This window comes from Chiloscyllium plagiosum, chromosome 18, assembly GCF_004010195.1.
Source record: "Chiloscyllium plagiosum isolate BGI_BamShark_2017 chromosome 18, ASM401019v2, whole genome shotgun sequence".
NCBI lineage: Eukaryota > Metazoa > Chordata > Chondrichthyes > Orectolobiformes > Hemiscylliidae > Chiloscyllium > Chiloscyllium plagiosum.
In genome coordinates this window covers 57,280,477-57,305,845 of record NC_057727.1, presented here as the reverse complement: position 1 = coordinate 57,305,845, position 25,369 = coordinate 57,280,477, and positions in this window count along the sequence as shown.

The window sequence follows — 25,369 nt, the reverse complement described above, 5'->3', positions numbered from 1 at the left end:
TATTGACTATCTAGCTGCCAACACCCCTAAAGGAGCACAAAGTGACAAGGTGGGCCAGGCAGGCTATGAGGAGGAGCAATGGAACCAACAGTGTGAGCTAGCTTGGGGCAGCTTGAGTGTGAGACAGCGAGAGTGAAAACACACCACAAAGTCCACAGGATTGAAGCCTAATGGGACCCAGGGGTTGTGAGTGGGGTAGTGAGTCTGAGAGGGAAGGAAAGAGAGAGAAAGAGAACATGGGAGCAGGCCAGAATGAACAAGTGTGGATGGAGGGAGAGACAGAGTGTATAGGAGAGAGGTAGAGTGAGTGTCAGTGTGTGAGAGAGAGAGAGTATTGGTGGGAAGAAGAGAGGGAGAGTGCAGATGCCTGGGATTGAAGGGAGGGGTGGAGAAAGTGTGCATGCTGAAGAGGAAGGGAGTGTGTGAACTCTGAGACTGTGTGAGGTGGACACAACTCCTCTGTCCTCCGCCTCTCTCTGTAAAAACCTATTTTGGCTAGGAGAGAAGAAGATCCCATGCTGAAAGGCAACCTACTCCCGATTGCTTTTGTATGAAGACCAGCTTTGAATGTTTATCACCAGAGATGAATACAAAGTCAGTATTAGTTAAACCCAATTCTTTAGCACAGCCCAGTCCCGTCCTCTTCCTCCGTGCTTAGATCTAGGACCTTGTCTCTCTCTCTCTATCTCTCCTTCATAATCAAAAAGCCAATTATTTTTCTTTTTGCAATAGCGTTGCTGCTTTGCACGTTTTAATAGCCACTTTTATTAATTACACATTTAAATGACCAAATTATTGCTTTGTAATTTTACTTTGAAATTCACATTTGCTGTTGTGTCAAACTTTATCTTGCTGAAGTTTTGTCACTGACTCCCACAGATGTGGCCTCCTCTTGTGAAAAGTTGTGAGAACCCTCTTCTTACCACTCTCTAGTAAATAAGTTTCTCCAGAGTTCCTTATTAGATTCATGAGCATATATTAATGACCCCTTATTTGAATGATGTAGGGAAACTAGAGATAGGAAATGGCAGAAAAATAATCAAGAGTTATTCAAGTCATTAAACATTTTCCCATAAATGTATTTGCAACCATTAATGTTTACGTAGAGGTTAATTTGCAACCTGACCAAATTTATTTTGTCATCTGACGATAATATAATCTTGTCTCAGCTGGTGAATCCCAAATCATTTTAATGTCAAATTGCACAGCAAGTCATGCTAAACAGGACAATGGAACAAATGCTTTTAAGAAATGACTGTTTCAAAATGTTCAAAGAATGAGGGCTTTCTTAATTAAAACTGATAACAGCAGGGATCATTTTGTTCAGGGACTGGAACCGAATTGATGTTGATATATTAATGTAATTTCTTTAAAGCTGTGAGGTTATTTCCATGTGTTAGCAGGATAAGGTGGAGACTATGTATGGAGACAGACCCACAACAAAATAGGGCAAAGTCAACATGGTTTCATTAAGGGGAGGTTATGCCTGACAAATTGGCTAGAATTCTTTGAGGAAGTAATAAGCAAGTTAGACCAAGTAGAGCCAATGGAAGCTATCTACTTGACTTCAAGAAGGCCTTTGATAAGGTGCTGCACAGGAGACTGTTCAGTAAGACAAGGGCCCGTGGATAGAAACTTGGCTGTCTGATAGAAAATAAACAGTGGGGATAAACGATCCTTCTCAGGATGGCAGCCGGTGACAGGTGGTGTTCCACAAGACTCAGTGTTGGGACCACAACCTTTCACTTTATACATTAATGATCTAGCTGAAGGAATTGGGGGCATGTTTGCAGACAATACAAAGATAGGTAAAGGGGAAGGTAGCATTGAGGAGGTGGGGAAGCTGTGGAAGGATTTGTACAGATTGGTAGAGTGGGCAAAGAAGTGTAGTTGGAGTACAATGTGGGAAAGTGTGAGGTCATGCACTTTGGTAGGAAGAATAGAGGCATGGACTATTTTCTAAATGGGGAGAAAACTCAAAAGTCTGAAGTGCAAAGAGACTTGGGAGTTCTAGCCCAGGATTCTCCCAGGGTAAACTTCCAGGTTGAATCAGTAGTTAAGAAGGTAAATGCAATATTGGCATTTATTTTGAATATAAAAGCAGGGATGTATATCTGAGGCTCTGTAAGGCTCTGGTCAGAGCACATTTGGAGTATTGTGCACAGTTTTGGGCCCCATATCTCAGAAAGGATGTACTGGCGCTGGAGTGGGTTCAGAGGATGTTCATGAGAATGGTCCCAGTAATGAAAGCTTAACTTATGAGAAACGTTTGAAGACTTTGGGTCTATGCTTGATTGAGTTTAGAAAGATGAGGGTGGATTTAATCGAAACTTACAGAATATTTATTGGCCTGGATAGAGTGGATGTTGGGAAACTGTTTCCATTGGTAGGAGAGACAATGACCTGAGGGCATAGCATTAGAGTAATGGGACGACTTCTTAGATCAGAGGTAAAGAGAATCTTCTTTAGCCAAAGAGTCATGAATCTGTGGAATTCATTGCCACAGAAGGCTGTGGAAGCCAGGTCATTGAGTAAATTTAAGACTGAGATAAATAGGTTTTTGATTGTCAAGGGGATCAAGGGTTAGGGGGAGAATGTGGGAACATGTGGTTCAGAAACTTATCTGCCATGATTGAATGGTGGAGCAGACTCAATGAACTGAATGGCCTGATTTCTGTTCCTATGTCTTGTGGTCTGATACAGTTCTAATGCCTTCAATTCCCTATGCGTTAAGCTCTAGAATTCCAACCCTACACCTTTCCACCTTTCTTCCTCCCATTAAGAGATTTTATTGTTTGGTTTTACAGAAGTTTGGAAATGCAACGCATATTGTCAAAGCTTTTCATCTTACACTCATGAGAAATAGTCATGAGAAATTACTAACTAAAGGTCAAACCTTTATTTATATTGTCTGAGAGAAAGAGGAAAGCCTTGTAGAATTCATTCACACAGAAAGCATTTGAGGCTGAAACATTGTTCAATTACAAGAAGGAGTTGGATATAGCACTTGGGACAGATGGGATCAAAGGATATGGGGAAAAGTGGGAGCAGGCTCTTGAGTTGGATGATCAGCCATAATTCTAGTGAATGGTGTAGCTGAATGGCCTATCTTCTGCTCCTTTTTTATGTTTCTATGATAATTGACAATTGCATAGAATTGTGATGGGGTATTAATGAGATACAACTGATGGAAATAAGTTAGTCACTGCTTAATAGTGAGATTTTGAACTCACTGTTGAAAGTGCTCAGAAGAAAATTAGAACTTTCTTTGAAAGAATTGAGATTCCAATATTTTTCATCCTCAATGTATTTTCCACCATTTTCACCTTGCCCACATCACTGCAGGGCTGGGAAAATCCTACTTGATTGTCCAGGTGAAAAATATTCTTTATTATAAAGGACCTTGAGGTGAATGATATAGAGGTCAGAGTGAATGTGGAGTGATGGTCTAGAATGACATGTTTTCAGGACTTCAAGGTCATGCTTGCAGACTGAACATTGATGTTGAGTCATCACATTGAGAGTAGCAAATAAAGTATACTCAGTTGAATCCAAAGAAGCCCTTGGATAGTGGGAGAAGATTGAAGAGATGAAGGGACATTAATAACATGTGAAGTGGCTGGGCTATTGTGGGTGCTTGAGGAGAGGCCTTGATGTTGTAAAGGGTGCAACTCTTTTAGAAAGTTGGAAGGGTAACTGATGATATTTTTTGTGGTGGCATCACACTGAAGGTGGTCAACATACAGGATAATGATCCATTGAACGTGCATGCTGGTGAGGATCAGGGGAACCATTACCATATTTTGTGGAAGGAGGGAAAGAGAATGGAAAGCAATGCAGGCAAGGTTGAAGGCACTGTCAGCTATCAGGGAGGGCAATCGTTAGTTGGGGAAAAAGAAAGATATATGGAAGGGGTGGTATTGAAGCTTCCATCTCAAGTACAGGTGTGTTAGAGATGAAAAATCTGAGAACATGCAACAGAATCTTTTCAGGAAGTCAGGAGTGAGAAAGTGTAGTCAAGGTATCTGCGAGAGAAAGTGGGCTGATAGGAAATAAAGGGAATCAACTGTTAACATGTATTCAGTTTTAATTTTATTACCTTTGTAAATGTAGATGGAGGGAAGATAAAACCTATCCCAGAACTTGAAAAATATAAAAGGAGCAAACTGGTTCATTTACAATGCTGTAATTTTTGTTTTAATATAAATGAAAAGGTGGACTACTCCATTCAATAGTAATTTCCAAAAGGGAATTGGGAATACTTGCAAAAAAGAAAAATTCGCAACACTGCAGGGAAAGAGCAGGTGAGTTGGATGAATTGGCTAAGGGCCAGCACAAGTACAATAGGGTTGAATGGCCTCCTTCTTCACTATGTCATTCTGTGAGATTTGGCTGTAGGCTGAGATGGAATAAGGATTGAGTAGTCATACAAAACTGCTCATAATTTGGCCCCAAATTGGGAATATCCTTCAGAGCAAACAGGATACCAATTGCAACTAGAGATGTAGTTCATTCCAGAGTGATAGTGCTGTTCTTCTGAAATATGGTTAAGCCTCATTGGTGGTGAAAAGTATTGGATGCTTGGTTTATTCCAGTACTGAGGTGATGTATGCATCAAAGGTGATCCAATGCAAAATGTAGGCACTCTCTATTATGTGAAGTAAAAAGACAAGAGCTTTTTAAAAAATCTGGAACTGCCCTGTTTTTCTCCCTTTATATCAACAGCTGACGCCATCAGGGAATAAAAGATATACTTCAAAGAAATGTTGCTGAAAATGAGACATCTCCATTCTGAAACTATAACATCTCCTACATGACATTTCTTCAAAAATAGATTAAGTTGGACCACATTTGTCAAGCAATGGAGAGATTAGTAATTTTAACCATGACATAGGAAACTGAAGGTGACATGATATTACAGTACAATGCATAGTAGAATCTAAATTGCAATTTTACTCATGCAAGTCATTGTAGAAAAAACACATATAGCAAAGAAGCCTAGTTTAATGAGATACTTTGGAAATTTATGATCCTAAAGTCAGGATTGCCTCCTATTGATTCGGTTGCTAAGAAATGAAAAATAATATGAGAAGGAACGTCAAGCTGGTGTTGAGCAGAAAAGGTACTGTAATTGCCACATCAAATAGTACTGAACATAAATGCTCTTGAAGGGTCAACAATATTGGGAGGCCGAATCAGAAGGTAGCCATGGATGTTTTGGCCATTATCTCAATGTTTCAGTTTGGAATTCTGAGTAGACATCGCTGACGGAGAAACATTTATTTACAAGATAATAGAGAAATAATCTGATTACACAGAACATACAAGCATTAAAATAAAATGGTCAGATGCCTCATGCTTAAATTAAAATCAAAGTCAGTTAAATTAGCTATGAGCCCAACAGCTATTTCCACTTCTGAAGCGAATCAGATCTTATTTTAATTTTCTGAAGGACAGTCATACCATTGTTGAAGCATTAACTCTTTCTTACTCCACAGAGACTGCCAGACTTGCGTAGTTTCTCCAACATTCTTTGGGTTTGTTTCTATTTTCACCTCTGACTGCTTTCCTACTGCCAATACCTTCCCCGCATCACCAAATGTGAGCAATAAAAGCTGGCAAGTGGTGTTTTGCTCTTGTTTTACCAATGGATAAGCAAGTGTTCAGGGTTAGAACATAGAACAATACAGCGCAGAAAAGGCCCTTCAGCCCTCGATGTTGTGCCAACCTGTGAACTAATCTAAGTTCATCTTCCTATACTATCCCATCATCATCCATGTGCTTATCCAATGATTGTTTAAATCTTCCTAATGTGGCTGAGTTAACTACATTGGCAGGTAGGGCATTCTGCACCCTTACCACTCTCTGAGCAAAGAACCTGCCTCTGGCATCTGTCTTAAACTTATCACTCCTCAATTTGTAGTTATGCCCCCTCGAACAAGCTGAGGAAAAAGTCTTTCACTGTCTACCCTATCTAATCCTCTGATCATCCGGTATGTCTCTATCAAATCCCCTCTTCGCCTTCTTCTTTCTAATGAGAACAGACCCAAGTCTCTCAGTCTTTCCTCATAAGACCTTCCCTCTTGACCAGGCAATATCCTGGTAAATCTCCTCTGCACGTTTTCCAATGCTTCCACATCTTTCCTGTAATGGAGCAACCAGAATTGTACACAATATTCCAAGTGCGGCCGCACTAGCGCTTTATATAGTTGCAGCATGACATTATGGCTTCAGAACGCTATCCCTCTACCAATAAAATCTAACACAACATATGCCTTCTTAACAGCACTATCAACCTGGGTGGCAACTTTCAGGGATCTATGTACATCGACTCCAAGATCCCTCTGCACATCCACACTATCAAGAATATTTCCATTGACCGAGTACTCTGCCTTCCTGTTATTCTTCCCAAAGTGCATTACCTCACATTTAGCTGCATTGAACTCCATTTGCCACCTCTCAGCCCAATTCTGCAGTTTATCCAAATCCCCCATAACCTGCAACATTCTTCCACACTGTCCACTACTCCACCAACTTTAGTGTCACCTGCAAACTTACTAACCCATCCACCTATGCCTGCATCTAAGTCATTTATAAAAATGACAAACAGCAGTGGTCCCAAAACAGATCCTTGTTGCACACCACTAGTAACCGGACTCCAGGATGAATATTTTCCATCAACCACCACTCGCTGCCTTCTTATGGAAAGCCAGTTTCAAATCCAAACTGCTAAATCACCCTCAATCCCATGCCTCTATATTTTCTCCAACAGTCTACTATATAGAACCTTATCAAAGGCTTTACTGAAGTCCATGTACACCACGTCAACTGCCCTACTCTCATCCACGTGCTTGGTCAACTTCTCAAAAAAAACTCATTGAGGTTTGTGAGACATGACCTGCCCTTGACGAAACCATGTTGACTATCTGAAATCAAATGGTTGCTTGCTAGATGATTATAAATCCCAGCTATCATAATCCTTTCCAAAACTTTTACTACAACTGATGTAAGATCCACTGGTCTATAATTACCTGGGTCATCTTTACTGCCCTTCTTGAACAAGGGCACAACATTTGCAATCCTCCAGTCCTCTGGTACTTAACCTGTAGACAATAACGACTCAAAGATCAAAGCCAAAGTCTCTGCCATCTCCTCCCTAGCTTCCCAGAGAATCCTCAGATAAATCCCATCCGGCCCAGGGGACATGTCTACTTTCACTTCTTCTAGAATTTATAGCACCCCTACTTTAAAACCTCGATCCTTTCTAGTCTAATATCTCATATCTCATTCTTCTCCACGACAATATTCTCCTTTTCCTGAGTGAAAACCGATGAGAAATGTTCATTTAGCACCTCTCTGATCTCCAAAGGGTCCACACACAACTTCCCACTTCTGTCTTTGACTGGCCTTTCCTGATGAAGGGCTTTTGCCCGAAACGTCGATTTTGCCTGTCCTCGGATGCTGCCTGAATTGCTGTGCTCTTCCAGCACCACTGATCCAGGATCCTATTCCTACCCTAGTCATCCTTTTATCCTTCACATACCTATAGAACACTTTAGGGTTCTCCTTTATTCTATTTGCTAAAGACTGCTCATGTCCTCTCTTTGCTCTTCTCAACTCTCTCTTTAAATGTTTCCTAGCTGATCTGTAACTCTCCATCACCTCATCTGAACTGTCTCGTCTCATAGTCACATAACCCTCCTTTTCCGCTTAGCAAGAGATGCAATATCTGTAATAAACCACAGTTCCCTTACCTTATCGCTTCCTCCCTACCTGACAGGGAAATACCTATCAAGGAGACATAATATCTGTTCTTTAACCAGCTCCACATTTCAATAGTCCCCATCTTTCAATTGCTAAACTAAACGTAACTGAATTATAGTCATTCTCTCCCAAGTGCTCACCTACCACTAAATCAAACACCTGGTCTGTTTCATTACCAAGCACCAGATCCAGTGTGTCCTCCCCTTTTGTCAGCCCTTTGACATATTGTGTCAGGAAACCCTCCTGCACACATTGGACAAAAACTGATCCATCTGATGTACTAGAGTTATAGCATTTCCAGTCAATGTTGGGAAAGTTAAAGTCCCCCATAATGACCACCCTGCTCCTTTCACTCTTACCCAGAATCATTTTGCCACTCCTTCCCTCCACCTCTCTGGAACTCTGCGGAGGGCTATAAAAAACTATTAAAAACTCCCAGCAGTGTGACCTCTCCTCTCCTGTTACTAACCTCAGTCCATACTACCTCAGTAGATGAGTTCTCACCAAAAGTTCTTTCAGCTACCGTTATACTGTCCTTGACTAACAAAGCCACACCTCCCCCTCTTTTACCACCATCCCTGATCTTAATGAAAGATCTAAACCCTGGAACCTGCAACATCCATTCCTGACCCTGCTCGATCCATGTCTTCGAAATGGCCACAACATCGAAGTCCGAGGTACCTATCCATGCTGCAAACTCACCTACCTTATTTCAGATACTTCTGGTGTTGAAGTAAATACACTTCAAACCAGCTTGCTGTCTGCCAGCACATTCCTGTGACTGTGAAATCCTCTCCATGCCCTCCTTATTCTCATCCTCCTGTGCACTGGAACTACACCTCAGTTTCCCATTCCCCGGCTGAGCTAGTTTAAACCCACCTGAAAAGCACCAACAAATTTCCCTCCCAGGATGTTAGTACCCCTCTGGTCCAAGTGAAGACCGTCCTGTTTGTAGAGGTCCCACCTTCCCCAGAATGAGCCCCAATTATCCAAGTACCTGAAACCCTCCCTCATGCACCATCCCTGCAACCACGTGTTCAGGTGATATCTCTCCCTATTCCTTGCCTTGCTAGCGCATGGCACAGGTAACAAACCAGAGATAATAACTCAGTTTGTTTTAGCTCTCAGCTTTCACCCCAGCTCCCTGAAATCCTGCGTTACATCCCTAACCCTCTTCTTACCTATGTCGTTGGTACCTATGTGTTCATTATTCTCCTCCATCCCTCGAACATCCTCTCAAATGGATTCAACTGCACATTGAAAAGATGAAAATGACAGATGAGTGGCTTCATGCAGGTTCAGTGGAGAACCTTGCCTTTGCTTCCTGAACCATCCTGTAACTATTTAAATAAGATCCAAAATGTTTGAAAATGCCTGGTTAGATGAACTTTTGTGTCTTAATTGTCATTTTCATCTGTGTAGATATCTTTCCATCTCAAGATCGAATGGGATGAAAATACCATCAATATTTGCTGTCACTCTTTCTCTTTCTTTCCAGATAGCTCCATTTCTATGACATGGCATTTGTCCTTCCCTAACGCCAAATCACATTAATCCCTCCAAATCATGATCAGTAGATTTCATCAATCCCTGGGTTTCATTATATCAAGATCATGTCATGCCCAGCAACTTGGATTTATCAGCATTTTTTCTTCCCCTCTGAAGTTGACAGATAAACATAATTGATAATAGATATGTGTAAACCTATAGCATTCATTAAATACATGTATAAGCATATTGTGGACTGCTGATAATTTGGTAAATTTTGCCCCCAAATGGCATAGGAATTCAAATCAAACAACGACATGAACATTGGATAGATACAGTAATTGGAAATTGCATTCTAATTTTCCAATTATGCAAGTTAAATTAGTTCGCAATCACAGACATAGACTAAACATGCAATGCCTTCATAAAGTATTGGATGCTGAAACTCTGAAGTGAACAAGCCTGTAGGAATGTCATTCATCTTTTATGATTAGATTAGATTCTCTACAGTGTGGAAACAGGCCCTTTGGACCAACAAATCCACATCGCCCCTCTGAAGAGGGGCGCACCCAAACCCATTCCCTATATTTATCCCTGACTAATGGGCAATTTAGCATAGCCAATTCACCTGACCTGCACATCTTTGGATTGTGGGAGGAAACCCACGCAGACACAGGGAGAAAGTGCAAACTCCACACAGACAGGTGGGAATCGAACCCAGGACCCTGGTGCTGTGAGGCAGCAGTGCTAACCACTGAGCCACCGTGCCGCCCTAAATAATGTCCAGATCACATATGCTGGGTAATCCAAGATGGAGGACGGAAGAAATTTCTGGCTGGAAGAGCTACTCCTTTTTTTGAGGTATTTTAGGTTTTGGAGGTGATTCCCTCGAATTCCAGGAGCAGCAATTACTGCTTTATATGTTGTTGCATTGTTTTGGAACTTCAGAAAAAAAAAACAATCGCAGTTTTAAAAGGGAGAAGAACAGACAAAGGAAGCACATGGTGAGGACAGTGCAGGAGGGAGAGAGAGAAAACCTGCACAGTTACTGCCTTTGCTGTTTTTGAATTCATGTGTACATTTAAGAGGCATTTGGATGGGTATATGAATAGGAAGGGTTTGGAGGGATATGGGCTGGGTGCTGGCAGGTGGGACTCGATTGGGGTGGGATATCTGGTCGACATGGATGAGTTGGACTGAAGGGTCTGTTTCCATGCTGTACATCTCTATGACTCTGTGACTTTTTTTGAAACTGACGAAATGGTGCTTGTGACTTTGGATGGTATTGTATAACTGGTGAAGACAATTCAGCTGACCATTAAGCCATTTCTATTGACGCCAAGAGAATCAGAAATCAGGAGTGATAAACAAAAAGCATCTGAATTAATATTATTCTTTTGCAAAGTCAAAATGGCCCACCATTATACATTTATTAAGGGATTTGCTGTTGGATTACTGATGGGAAGTCACAAAGTAAAGGAACTGAGGTGGATGGATTTTATTTAGAAATATTGTAACAAAAACATGCTTTTTTTTGTTGAATTCTTGGAAGTGAATGAATAGTTTTCTCTTTACTGGTAAACAGATGAACAAATGACTTTTCTTTCCACAAACATTGAGTTTAATAAATTGATTTCTCCGTGCCAACTAAGAAGGAAAGCAGCTTTGTGGATATCTAATAGACAGAATGCTCCATCTGTTTAGAACGCGATTAAGTTTTTATGCTAAGGATTAAGATGAAAAGACTTAACAAAAGATTGCATTAATTTCCATTGTTCTTTACTTTAGAAATATCAATGTTACAATGTTAAAAAGTGCTGTGAAATAAATAGCAGATTTTTGTTAACTGTGAAGCCAATGATATTCTATTAAGATGGTTGTTCTGAAAAATATAATTGGAAAGCTGAGGCCAGCATTGTCATATTTGTGGCTTTTATTCAAAACCTCTCTCCAAAGTTGTTTAATGATCTACTCATGCTGGAATATTCACTCTTTGTGTCATCTTTGTACTGAAATATAGAGCTTATATATTTGTATAAGCTCAATGCTTCCCAATTAGCTGCCATATTGGCCTGGAAGTCATTAATTAGCCACAACTTGTTAGGGTGCATTGGAACTTTCTGTAATCCTGAAAAATAGCAAAAAAACAAGGTTTTCAAAAATAAGGCAAAAATAAAAGTATTCAAAAATTTTATGAGACCACATTGTAAAGTATTATGAACAGTGGCAAACTTCAAATTGAAATAAAAATGTTCTGTCACATACTTGACATAATGCAACTTGTATAAAATTACCTTGTATAAATAACCTTCATTACATTTGATGCAAAGTTACCACAGCAATTAATGCAATAACTTCTGCTGCTCCTATATCATCAAGAGATTTTTGTTCACAAAAAAATTCTATCCAATGCAGAAATGTGATAGTCGAGGTAAAAACAGCAAGTCCTTGAGTATTTTGTGAGTGTTCTGTCTTGATGCCAATTATAAAAGGAAATCTGAGAGTCATTGTCACAAAGTACATTGGCAGAACAAGGTTTAATGTTTTTTGCTTCGAGCCTGTGGTGATTTAATTTCCTGTGGTGATGCCATTTCCTGTTCTTTTTCTCAGGGGGTGTGGTAAATGGGATCTAAGTCAATGTGTTTGTTGATAGAGTTCCGGTTGGAATGCCATGCTTCTAGGAATTCTCACACATGTCCCTGTTTGGTTTGTCCTAGGATGGATGTGTTGTCCCAGTCGAAGTAGTGTCCTTCCTCATCTGTATATAAAGATACTAGTGAGAGTGGGTCATGTCTTTTTGTGGCTAGTTGATGTCTATTTATCCTGGTGGCTAGTTTTCTTTCTGTTTGTCCAATGTAGTGTTTGTTACAGTTCTTACAGGGTATTTTGTAAATGACATTAGTTTTGCTTATTGTCTGTATAGTGTCTTTCAAGTTCATTAGCTGCTGTTTTAGTGTGTCGTTGGGTTTGTGGACTACCATGATGTCAAGGGGTCTGATTAATCTGGCAGTCATTTCCAAGATGTCTTTGATGTAGGGGAGAGTGGCTAGGGTTTCTGGATGTGTTTTGTTTGCTTGTTTGGGTTTGTTGCTGAGAAATCAGTGGACCGTATTCATTGAGTACCCGTTCTTTTTGAATACATAGTATAGGTGATTTTCCTCTGCTCTGAGTAGTTCCTCTGTGCTGCAGTGTGTGTTGGCTCATTGAAATAGTGTTCTAATGCAGTTTTGTTTGTGGATGTTGAGACGATTGCTTCTGTAGCCCAGTATTTGGTCTGTATGTGTTGTTTTCCTGTAGATGCTGGTTTGAAGTTCCCCCATTGGCTGTTCCCTCTACTGTGACCTCTAGAAATGGCAGTTTGTTGTTGTTTTCGTCTTCTTTTGTGAATGTTATGCCAGTATATGTATTATTGATGGTCTTGAAGGTTTCCTGTAAGTTGTTTCATTTAGAGATGACAAAGGTATCATCCTCGTAGAGGATTCAAAGTTTAGGTTGGATGGTTGGCAGAGCTGTTTGTTTGAATCCCTGCATTACTGCCTTTGCTAAGAACCCTGATATCAGGGATCCCTTGGGTGTTCCATTGGTTTGTCTGTAGGTTTTGTTGTTGAAGATGAAGTGGGTGATAATGCATAGGTCCACTAGCCTGACGATATTGTCCTTGCTGATGAAGTTGGTAGTGTTTGGTGTATGTGTCTTTGGTTCTTCTAATAGCGTAGTCATTGTTTCCTTGGCCAGGTTGATCTTGATTGATGTGAACAGAGCTGTTACATCAAAGGAGACCATTATGTCATCCTCTGCTATCTTAGTGTCTTTGGTCTTCAAGAATGCTTGGCTGGAATGGATGGAGTGGCGTGAGCCTTCTACTAAGTGTTTTAGTCTTTGGCATAACTCCTTGACCAGTCTGTAAGTTGGTGTTTATGGTAGTGAGACTATGGGTCTGAGGGGGGTTCCTGGTTTGTGAATTTTGGGTAATCTGTATAAGCGTGGTGTGTTGGCTCCATCTGGTTTCATTTTTTGGAAGTCGGCCTTATGTATTTCTCCAGATGTCTGAAGTTTTTTGAGTAGGACTGTGATTCGGTTGTCTAGTTGTAGGATCGGGTCTATCGCCACTTGTTGGTAAATGTTGGTATCTGCAAGTAGTGTGCTCACTTTCTCAATGTAGTCTCTTTGATTTAAAATGACTGTCAAGCATCCTTTGTCTGCAGATATGATAACAATATTTTTATCGTTTTTTAGTCTTTCTAGTGCTTTCCTTTCTTGTGTATTCAATGGGTTTCCTTCCTTTTCCCTGCTTAATATTGGTGCAACTGCCTGTCTGATGGTTTGTTGGGTTTCTTCTGTGAGTTGGTTGTTTTTCAGTGTTGTTTCTAATGCTGCTAAGAAATCTTTCTTGTTTGCATCCTCTTACTAAGACAGCATTTTCAGTGTCTGTTAAGGGTCGGTCAGATAAGTTTTTCATCCATGCTTCATTTTGTGTAAATTTGTCTGTTTCTTTGCTGCAGGTCGAGTTTTTTTCATTTTCTGTGTTTGTCGCTGTCTAATGTCTTTGGCTTGTTGTACTGTGTCTGTCCTTTCATCGTCTGTTGCCTGAGTGGGTAAAGATTTTTGGTGTGAAATTTCCTGGTTGTAATTACAAAGTCTGTTGTGAGCACCATTAATTGTCTTTCTAAGCATTCTGCGGCTGTTTTGCTCTGCTATTCTTTTGGCTCGTGGGGTGTTCAGGGGAGGTTTGTATTTAAGACATTTAGGTAGCACCTGTTTCCTTAACCATTCATGCAGGAAGTACAGCTGTTTGTGGGTGGCATTGGTTTCCCATTTTCGGGCCATTTTTAGCGTATTGCACCCATAGATGTTAGCGAGTTTGAGAATATTTGTAACTCAGGTTGAGTTTTTGGATGTAGGTGGCACTGAGCTGGCAGGCTTGTTTTCAGACATTTTGTCACCATACTAGGTAACATCATCAGTGAGCCTTCAGAGGAAACACCGGATAGATTTACCACCCCTGAGAAAATGAACAGGAAATGACATCACCGCAGGGAATGACATCACCACAGGAAATGACATCACCGACTGAAGGAAACCGAAAGACATAAATAGAAAGCCGGCCATACCACCAGTGTTTCATCCAGAGGCTCACTAAAGATGTTACCTAGTATTGTGGCGAAACATTTGAAAATGAACCTTCCAGCTCAGCAAGCAAACCTACAACCAGAACCTCAACCTGAGCTACAAATCTTCTCAAAACTCTCATATCCAAATGCTTTTTAAATGTTGTAACTGGCCCCGCATCCATCACTTTCTCTGACAGTTCATTCAACACATGAACCATTCTTTGTGTAAAAACACTGTTCCTCATGTCCTTTTCAAATCTTCCTACCCTCACCTTAAAAATATGCCCCCTAGTTTTGAACTCCCTCACCCTAGGGAAAAGAGACTAGCTATTCATCTTATCTCATGATTTTATAAATCTTGATAAGGTTTCCCCTCAATCTTCTTCACTTGTGTGAAAAAAATGTCAGCCTTTCCTGTCTATTCTTATCTATCTATCAAACCCCTTACTCTCCAATTTAATAATATCCTTCCAATAGAGTCAAATCTCAGATCAATCCTCCCTTCTCTCCTATATCTAACGACCTGTTCAGTTGACAATGGATGAGGCACTTGTGTTAGTAACAAGTTTTGATTTATTAGCTGATAGAAACAGGTTGCTGGGTAGGTATCATGATTAATATTAACAGGAGCCAGAAATGACATGTCTGAAGCTATCCGGTTGTATGGAAGTATAAGTGAGGGAACTATAGGGACAAAGGAGGGACCACTGCCAGTCAAGGCTGGGAGAGGAAAAGCAGAGGCATGTGTTGATGTGAAAACAATGATAGTGATGGGGGGACAGTCAAGGTCCAAGGGCTGAGAAAGAGGAACATTATCAGAGGATGTGGTAGATTAAAAAAGCTTGGTGGATTAGTGGCAGTGATGATCTTTGTGGTTCTATAGGGAGAATATAAAGATCTAGGGTCCACATCATTATGATGTAGTTCAAGTGCTCAGAGAAGGGAGGACAGTTGGATGTGAAGTACACTATGGTGAAGTACGCATGGGAGGGTGGAATTGGACTGTCTGGATCGTCCCAGGTAAAACACATTATGAATATTCGGGGTGTGGAGAAGACTTGTAATCAGCTTTAGTCTGATGCTGATGTAGTCCACCATGAGCTGTGTTCCTTCTCATTCCATCGATGCAAAATCTAACTGGAGAATGGATGGGAAAATGCCAAGGGTAAGATCAGTGTCATTTTGATGTGCAATACTGTGGGATCCATGTCTGTACGTTGAAGGGTAAATATATGAAGCATGTGCTTGCAAAATGCAGCTACGTTTAATTTCCAATCATTTAATCACCTAATTGCAATGCATGCAGAGAGAAAGGGGTTAGGGGGTCAAATGCTGAACAAAGGGGATTTGCTTCACACCATTGGTGTTTGCAAATTGAACACTGTTGTCTCAATGATGAAGAGTTAGTGGTAGTGACTTATAAAGAGGGTCATGTTGGCCAAAACCATCCCACCACTTGTGAAATGTCCAAAGGTGCACTTGGAGGTGGGGAGCTATACTTCATCAAGTGCCATGTAAATATGAAGATGGACTCCACTGAATTCAATGATTGAGATGGAGCTGGGAATGTGTCCCCTGTCTTTTTCTTACTGCTGTGGGGACCTCCAAGATTCAGTCATAGCAGTAGCATCTGAAAGTGGAAGTCATGAACTGGCACACTGGTCAACTCATGCAGAACTTCAGAGTGGCTATACAGCTCAGAATGATGATGGCCTGGGATGGGAAAAGGGTCAGGGTACAGCAGGCACTCTCTTTTTATTGTAATGTGTTGCGCTCTCTGTCAGTGTGGCACCTTCACCAAATTGATACACATGCGGTTAACAGAGCAATGGTGTAGCAGATAGGGTTTCTGTCGATATGGTTCTCCTGCTTGGAGGAGTCTAGAGGGCCCATCCAGTATAGGCTGCACAGAGTGTGCTGCATCGTGCTGGTGTGTTGTAGCCTGCACAACTGGAGCAGACAATGAGACAATGGGATAGAGGCTGAGGACCTGCAGGATTGGGAGCAAGTAAGTTCTCCTTATGCACGACAGGTCTCAGCTGCTTTGTGAGCTACGAATGAAACAGGCTTTGACTGAGACCTGGTTCCAGTCAATGCTGGCTGACCATTATGGAATGTTAGATAGTCCTGGGTCATGATATTAGCATTTGCTTTCCATTGTGGTGGTGAACTGCAGCCTGTACTCATTTCAGTTGTTTTCACAATGAGATATAATCTGCACTGGACACAGAATAGTGGTGACTTGGAGAGGGTATTCAGTCAGGATGTAGCTAAGGACAGGTAATCTGTGTTATCTGGTGATTAATCAGGATGGGGAAGAGAGAACAAGGGTGTATGTGTAAGGGGGCTGGTCATGTGACGTGAGCAGTGTGCCTTTGTGGTTGCTGTGCCATTACACTGCAGGTGAGGGGCATTACCGGATTGCCAACACTTGCCCAATGCACAGTAACCTTTTAAAATGGCATGGGTGCCAGGGATTCCTATCTTTCAGTGGCTCTCCAGTGAATGATGAGTTCATTTAGGAATGGCATGTTGTAATTTGGGGCTAGAAATCAGGTAAGAAGGGCATCATAGGAGAAAGGGTAGAGAGTTAAGAGGCGTGTTTGATCAGGTATGGTGAGAGATCTAATTTTAAACTAGCAGCAAAAACTCTTCAAGAAACAACAGAGTTACACAGTGGTTAGCACTGCTGCCTCACAATGCTAGGGATCCAGAGTTCAATTCCAGCCTTGGGCAACTGTCTGTGTGGAGTTTACACATTCTCCCCGTGACTGCGTGGGTTTCCTCCAGGTACTCCCACAGTCTAAGAATGTGCAGTTTAGGTGGATTGTCCATGCTAAATTGCCCATAGTGTCCTAGGTGGGTTAGCCATGGGAAATGCAGTGCTACAGGGATGAGATGGGTCTGGGTGGCAAACTCTTTGGAGTTTTGGTACAGCGTTGAGGGGCTGAATGGCCTGTTTCTCCCCTGTCAGGATTCTATGAAAACCTAAAGCAGCTGTTGCTTATTTGAAAAGATGTACCACATTGCCCTCTCTGACATTCTCAGATCGAGTAGATCCTAATCCAATCTCCAACATTCATCCTTTCAGAATAATTACTTTGTAACTTGATTCTACAGACTGGATAGTGTGCCACAACTGAGTTTTAATATTACATCTGTGGGAAAAAAAAATCCCTGTTACAATTGGCATTTAAAAGTATTTTATTCACAATTCGTTTTACATTCTTTGAAAAAATAGGAAGACGGCTTGCAAAGACCATCTCATTAAAATTGATTTTGAGCCGAAGGTATTGTGCTCTCTTGACCTCTATGACCAACAGGAAGGTTGTTGCCTTTTTCATCAAGGGATTTAAAGGTGAAAGAAAGCTCAGCAAAATAAATTAATGTTCAATCATTTCATAATCCCCGAAACAATAAATTACCTTGAAATGATGACTGCTTTCGATAAACAAATAAGTGGAGTGTGTAACATAAGGCAACTGAGTGTAATTACTCTTCTTCTTAAGTTTTATTAAACTTTCAATGAAGAATGACAATATTTAGACTTTGTAATTTAAAGGTGTATGCTTGCAGCCTGGTGAGTGCTTCAGGGCAGAGGATGGGTGGACGAGAATTGGAACATTCAAATATTTAAAGGGCTCACCTATGAGCACAATGGCTTAAGTGCCATGGAAATAACCTTTCACCCTCGCCACAATGAGATTGTTAGTCAATCTGAGCAGAATGCCAAAGTAAGGGGGTTGGTCAGCTCTGTTGGCTGGATGGTTGGTTTGTGCTTATAAAGTGATGTCAACAGGGCAGATCCAACACCAATACTGGCTGAGGTCACCCTGAAGGTCATTCCTTCTCAGTTTTGTCCCCTCCGTGACCCTCAGATCAAACGTAACCAGTTGTCTCTCTGATGAGAGAGCTGAACTCTGGTGATTTTGCTTTACATGTCAAGTAAACTGAGATGAAAGACTTAACAGCAATCTAGGTTTAGAATGGTGCTGGAAAAGCACAGCAGGTCAGGCAGCATCCGAGGAGCAGGAAAATTGACGTTTTGGGCAAAAGCCTTCATCAGGAATGAAGCCTCATTCCTAATGAAGGGCTTTTGCCCAAAATGTCGATTTTCCTGCTCCTCAGATGCTGCCTGACCTGCTGTGGTTTTCCAGTATCACTCTAACCTTGGCTCTGATCTCCAGCATCTGCAGTCCTCACTTTCGCCTAGCAAGCTAGGTTTGTTCAATATATCATTTCAGTTGCATGACACTGGAATGTTTTGGGGGAATGTCCCACCTAGGAACCCTCCAACCACAAGGGATGCCGCCTAGGAACTTAGCCTGCTTGGCACACTCTCCTCATTCCTGAAGAAGGGCTCATGCCCGAAACGTCGATTCTCCTGCTCCTTGGATGCTGCCTGACCTACTGCGCTTTTCCCGCAACACATTTTCAGCACTGGAATCTTTTGCTATAAATTATGGGTCTTGTGGTCCTGCTCCATCGCTACATGAAGAAGGAGCAGCACTCCAAAAGCTAGTGCTTACGAATAAACCTGTTGGGCGATAACCTGGTGTTGTGTGATCTTTAACAGAGTAGCCTTTGGCAGCTTTTTAGCTTGCCTGCGGGATGGCGTGATAAGGGGCTGAGTAATTGAAAATGGATTTTAAGTCTTGAAATGAAGGGGATGAGCCACTCTGATGGATTTTCTCCCTCTCATGCACTCTCTCCATGAGCACTTGAGAGCCCTCTGTGTAAAAGCCTTAATAAATAATCTGAAGGTTATAACAGAGAAACATTAAGAAATGTGCAATTTTTTAATGACGGAAGAGGAAGGAGAGTTGGAGATGCTATGGCTTGGACACAGAGATTGAAGGTGACCATTTTGAGCAGGGCATATTGCAGGCAGTTTTGAAAGGTAGGGAGACAGTCCTTGAGGAGAGTGAGCTGCTCACATGTTCAGCCAGAATGGAAATGTTTGGTGGTAAGGGCTTTAGAGAATCGAAAGTAGGACACATGGATGAAATGAGTTCAGAGAAGACATGGAAAGAGGCAGGAGATGGGAGTATGTGATAAGAGAAACAGAGTTAATCTTTCAGACCTCTGTCCTTTCATCAGTAAAAGATAGTGAGAAACTTTAAAATCTGGTCACTTATTTCATTCTGAAGCTTTTTCAAGCAAGTCACTCGACATTTTCAGAGCAGTGTTTTGAACGGGAATATACATATAGAGTCACAGAGCTGTACAGCATGGCAACAGACTCTTCGGTCTAATGCATCTATGCCGACCAGGTATCCTAATTTAATCTAATACCATTTGTCAGCACTTGGCCCACATCCCTTCCTATACCCATCCAGATGCCTTTTAAATGTTGTAATTGTACCAGCCTCCATAACTTCCTCTGGCAGCTCATTCCATACACACACCATCCTCTGTGTGAAAAAGTTGCCCCTTAGGTCCCCTTTAAATCTTTCCCCTCTTACTCTAAACCTATGCCCTCTAATCTGGACTCCCCCATGCCAGGAAAAAAGACCTTGTCTATTTATCCTATCCATGCCCCTTATGATTGTATATACTTCTATAAGGTCACCCCTCAGCCTCCGACGCTCCAGGGAAAACAGCCCCAGCCTATTCAGCCCCCCGCATAGCTCAAATCCTCCAACCTGGCAACATCCTTGTAAATCTTTTCTGAACCCTTTCACGTTTCACACCATTCTTCCTATAGGAAGGAGATCAGAATTGCATGCAATATTTCAACAGTGGGCTAATCAATGTCCTGTACAGCCGCAACCTGACTTCCCAACTCCTGTACTCAATACTCTGACCAATAAAGGAAAGCATACCAAATGCCTTCTTCACTATCCTATCTACCTGCGACTCCACTTTCAAGGAGCTATGAACCTGCACTCCAAGGTCTCTTTGTTCAGCAACAACCCCAGGACCTTACCATTAAGTGTATAAGTCCGCCCTGATTTGCCTTTCCAAAATGCAGCACCTTGCATTTATCTAAATTAAACTCTATCTGCCACTCCTTGGCCCATTGACCCATCTGATCAAGAGTCCATTGCACTCTGAATATATTGAAGGATTCAGTTGTAGCTTCTTTTTTTCTGTAATGACCAATGGGCACTGCTTCCACTTCATCCAATTTATGATTTTGTTTCAAAAGGAAGACTCTAGAGTCACCCTTCAATTCCAGCCCCTACCTCAGTTCTGCACCTTTCTCCAACGGTTCCATAATTTAGCATTGAGTGGTAGACTTGAGCAAAGTCATGGATGTATCGCCTCAAGTTTCCCTGTACTTCAGAAACTATTGGTGCAGACAAGTAGCTGATATGATTGAAACTTCTACTTCTCAAAATTCCCAGGGCAGTTCAGTCCTCATTAGTCAGAAAGATGTTTATCTGCACTGAGCTCTCCACCATTCATTTTGAGTTGCAGCAATTAATGCAAACAAACAAGCTGGTGACTCCAAGAACCTTTCCTCAAACAGTTCGTGCTGAATGTGCTATTCTCCTGCCTTTCCACATTGCTGTAAAGAATCTTCATCTGATTACTAAGTGGATTACAAAGTAACACATAGCTCCCCTTTCCCACAGCTGTGAAACCATACAAAACACAGCCATATAAACCTTGTGCTTTTGAATCCATTTTTTCTATGGCACCAACAAAGCTTTATTTCAGCATTCACTATGTTTGTCGTTATATTTGTTCAAACTAAGCAATCAATAAGAGCTTAATTATTTTATTTTGAAGTGATGGCACTTATATTTGTTCTGCCTAGTGGAATTTTATATAGATTAATTACATATTAAGATAGAGTTGTTCTGTTTATTAACTTTAGGAGCAGTTAGGATGCTAAGATTCGCCTGTGCTTCTGATAATTTCTCTTGGGGCTGAACGTGTGATGTTTGTGAACACGCTAGCCCAGCATTAATATTCTTTTCCAGTTTGTTGGACAGTAATTAATGGGCAACATGTAAATGTATTTGATTCACGTCAGGCTCACTTAGCACAATTGCAACTGGCACAATCAACTCAAGCAACAGTCTGAGTTTGAAAGGTGAGCAATGTAGGAGATTGCTTACTGAGTGAAGCTGTTCTCTCAGCAAACTCTGTGCTTTGAGGATTGGAACTGAATGTTTGATATATTGGAGGAGGACAAACTCAGAAGGCCCAAGGTCAGAGGGGACAAAATTTTGGGGTTTATCAATATTCATTGAATGGTGCTCCTACCCACATATCACTTACTCAGACTTGAGTAAACTGCAGTACATACTCGATTTGACTGCAGACAGCCCCAAAGAGACCCAGATCAGTGGCTAAGTAATGGCTACTGTTTGGACTGTTCATAGATCTAAATTACTGCACTAAATATAAATATACGTCTGCATTTAATAATTGTTTCCTCCACAATTTTTTTTCCCATAAATTATTAACACTAAATTGCACGGTTCAAGTATCTGTCTTTGATAGTGTAGGAGCATAATGTTTTCTGTTGTCATTTGAACCAGAGGTACTTGTTATGTCTCATGTACTGCTCAATTGTACAGTGTCCTTGGAATAAGTCTAAGAGCTCTCCTGTGAACTTGTTTGTGACAGTGCTGGCTGCCTATCTGTGCAGATTTCAAAGCTGCACAATCCTATCCTGGAGCACTTGCATTTGGAGCACGTTGTAGTGTGCAGGGAATTGCTCTTTCGAAGGATAGATACTGATTATGTGCAAAAGGAGCTAGGCCAGAATGATGTCATTTCCCATGGTACTGGAGTCTGGATCGGCTTGCTACCCTTCCAGTCCAATCTCTCCCACTGTGCAGCAAATATCAAGAGGAAGCATTTTGTGATTGGATGAGCAGGTCTACAGCAGTTTTCAAATCCATCTCCTTACCTATTGTTCTTAAATAGAGCCTCACAAATTAGATAGCACTCCTGGTGAGCCATGATCCCATGAACTGACTGTTAGACAGGCCCACTTAAAGTCTCCTTTGGTCAGCAGAAGTCAGAGATGTGGATCTCAACTCAGAGCACTTGTGAACATCCTCACCTAGACAGACCCTCCATTTCTCTCAAAACAGAAGCTGAAGACAGTGGGAAACAAAGGTATAAAATAAGGACATGTCCAGTCACCAGAGGACCAACCAGTCATTCACTTTCTCATCATATAGTCACAGAGAAGGAAACAATCACCCATGTTGTTCATTTACTGGAATCTGAAACTTCAGAATTTCCTGTACCTTTGGATTCAGGTGGCACTATTCGTGAAAACCTAGTGCCCACTTTTTTTTTGGAGAATCAGTCCTTTCCATGAAGAAGGTAAAGAAGAATTAATGTTATCTATTTATTTTACTGGACTTGCCAAGGAGGTAAGGTGACAGCGACTACAGCTAGTTAGATGAAGAATTTTCTCCCGGAGTAGAAGGCTGGAGCAGTATTAGGAAGTAGGAAAGAAATCTTGTAATTACTCAACTACTAATAAAAGCAACAAATAAAGCTTCAAAATATCCTGCAGCTAGTACAGTGATTACAGAATCGGAGCTAGCTAGGACTATAAAGCCAGAACCACATCTTAAATCATTCACTGAAGCGGTCTCCAAGCTTTGAACAAGTTTAAAACCATTGAATCTTCAGGCAGATTGGATGGTGTCACACTTGCATGAGCAAAAGCCAGTTATATGTAACAAATCTTTGCAAACATACACAATAAATACTGACATAAGCTGAGACACATTTAGAGAAAAGATTCAGTTCTTAGAAAAGGCCAATTGAGAAGAAATGCAACAACTCCATGCAGTGAATTCAAAACAAAACTATCCACAGAATAAGTGGCTCTTAAGTCAAAAGTGAATTATGTTAATGCTCAATGTTCATGCACGGCAACAGAAGGCTACAAGAAACACCCATGGAAACCCTACAGTATGTTTTTCAGCTGAAGCCATGAACAACAGACATTGAGCTCCTGGAGATGCGCAATACATTGACATGCTTAAAAGTTGAACATCAAACCAAGATTAGACAGATCAAAACTTGTTAAGAATTTCCACAGTCTACCTCAGTGAGACTGGTGAACTAAAAGTCGAGCTGTTTGCAGTCAAATAATGTAAACAAGCTTTGTTGCTGAAAATGAAATTGAGAAAAATCTGCACTCAAATGACTAGTATTCTCACCCAAGTGACACAATGGACAAGTATATCAAGCGAGGTAAATATGTCCTTATAGAAATGTTCACAATTCCAAGATCATGTTGAACAAGTAGCTGAAGAAAACACCCTGCTCCGGTTAGTGAGCAATGACCTAGCCTTTCAAAGACCTAACCAGTTATATGGCATCTGTGTATGTCCTGAACTAATAAGCTCCATTCTTTAAATAGACTAATGAGATTCCTATTATGCCTTAGGTCGATAACTTCAAACTATCCTCATCTATCTGACTACTTTCATGGGCATTCAAAAAGCTTGATGATTAACATAGAAATTATAGTTTGAAAATCACCGTAATCTTTTACTTTGTTCCTTTGACAATGCAGGCTAGTACTGCCATAAATCTTTTCTTCTCCTGTTGTTTTCAGAGCTGTTTGGTTGCTGGGTTTGTCAAAATTCACCATTATGCCAATGTGACTTAATGGGCACCTACATTTTTATCACCTTCTAATGAAGCACTGCTGGTAATGTTGGTATTGAGGTCTCCTAATAACATCCAAGAAATGTTGATCTCCTATACAAGTACAAGTTGACTTCATTCCATTAAATTGCTACACTAACTGGCTGGTGGTTGGAAAGCTTTGCCAGACCACGTGTTTGCTTTGGCCCACTTAAGTGCACTTATATGCATGACACTTTTGGTGGCAATGTAACCATCCTGAAAATTTTCAAAGATCCATTTTGACATACGCTTCTTAATATCAGGCCAGTGTCTGACCCGTATTCCCAGGTAGTGTCCATATTTATGGCCCAGAAGATCTGGGGTCAAATCTCAACTGTTCCAGAGGTGTTCAGGAACATATCTGAACATGTAGATTAAAAATACCTGCCACAATAATGGTTCCAGAACTAAAGCTCACACAACACCAGGTTATAGTCCAAAAGGTCTATTTGGAAGCACGAGCTTTCGGAGCACTGCTCCTTCATCGGGTGCTAAGGAGTAGCCCTCCGAAAGCTAGCGCTTCCAAAAAAAAAACCTGTTGGACCATAACCCGGTGTTGTTTGATTTTTGTACACCCCAATCCAACACTGGCACCTCCTCATCATGTTTCAGAACTGGGGGCCATGTGCTATGGATTTAGGCCAGACTGTTCAGGAGAGATCTTAGGAAGAACTTTTGCACACAAAGCGTGGTAGAAGTTTGGAATTCTCTTTCATAACTGACAGGGAATACTGGATCAATTGATAATTTGGCCTTGGGCATCTATTTCAAAGTGGATCCTTTCTTCTTCCATACTTTCACCAGTTTGTCATTAATTGAATTTCCTCACTGCAGCACAGTTACTTAATGACTTATCAACTTTTAGCTTAAAAGGCGCTTGGCACTTCATTCTTTGCATCCATTTGTGTTCATCACTCCTCATGTCTTATGTGACCTATTTTGCCCAAACTCCTGCCACACAGCCTATATCATCTGCCTGATCCCATTTGCCAACATAAAGCAAGTAAAACATACTCCCCTCAGATGGAAAATTGAAGCTGACTATTAGTGAGTTATTATTTCATAGCTGAAAAGTGAAGTTGACTCATATACTGAGAAGAAAGCATCCAGGGAACAGGAGAATCGACGTTTCGGGCATAAGCCCTTCTTCAGGAATGAGGAAAGAAAGCAAGTAAAACATACTCCCCTCAGATGGAAAATTGAAGCTGACTATTAGTGAGTTATTATTTCATAGCTGAAAAGTGAAGTTGACTCATATACTGAGAAGAAAGCATCCAGGGAACAGGAGAATCGACGTTTCGGGCATAAGCCCTTCTTCAGGAATGAGGAAAGTTTGTCCAGCAGGTAAGATAAAAAGGTAGGGAGGAGGGACCTGGGGGAGGGGC